This window comes from Myotis davidii, unplaced genomic scaffold (genome assembly GCF_000327345.1).
Source record: "Myotis davidii unplaced genomic scaffold, ASM32734v1 scaffold566, whole genome shotgun sequence".
NCBI lineage: Eukaryota > Metazoa > Chordata > Mammalia > Chiroptera > Vespertilionidae > Myotis > Myotis davidii.
This window is the reverse complement of record NW_006296617.1, coordinates 882,465-882,680: the sequence shown is the minus strand read 5'-3', so window position 1 is coordinate 882,680 and position 216 is coordinate 882,465. Positions and strand designations below refer to the sequence as shown.

Below are 216 nucleotides of genomic sequence, written 5' to 3'. Positions count from 1 at the left end.
CTGGACACGCCCCCTGCCTCCCGCCCCTTCCAGGTCGAGTCAATATTTGGCCCCACCCCCGGGACCCCCAGCCACGGACGGGTCTGCCGGCTTCCCCGCCAAAGCTCTGAACTTGCCCCCCAAAACTTTCTGGCTCCACCCCAGCACTTCCCCGGCCAGGACCCTGGCCCCGCCCCTTAATCCCCCGGCAACTTTTGGATCCCGCCCTCGCCTTCC

The 216-nt window shown here is 68.1% G+C and overlaps 1 protein-coding gene across 2 annotated transcripts in view; it reads right to left on the bottom strand.

Annotated features, from left to right (window-relative positions):
• The window catches only part of CCDC9 (coiled-coil domain containing 9), a 19,152-nt gene that overhangs the window by 16,083 nt on the left and 2,853 nt on the right, over positions 1 to 216 (bottom strand). The gene's annotated exons all lie outside the window — the stretch shown is intronic.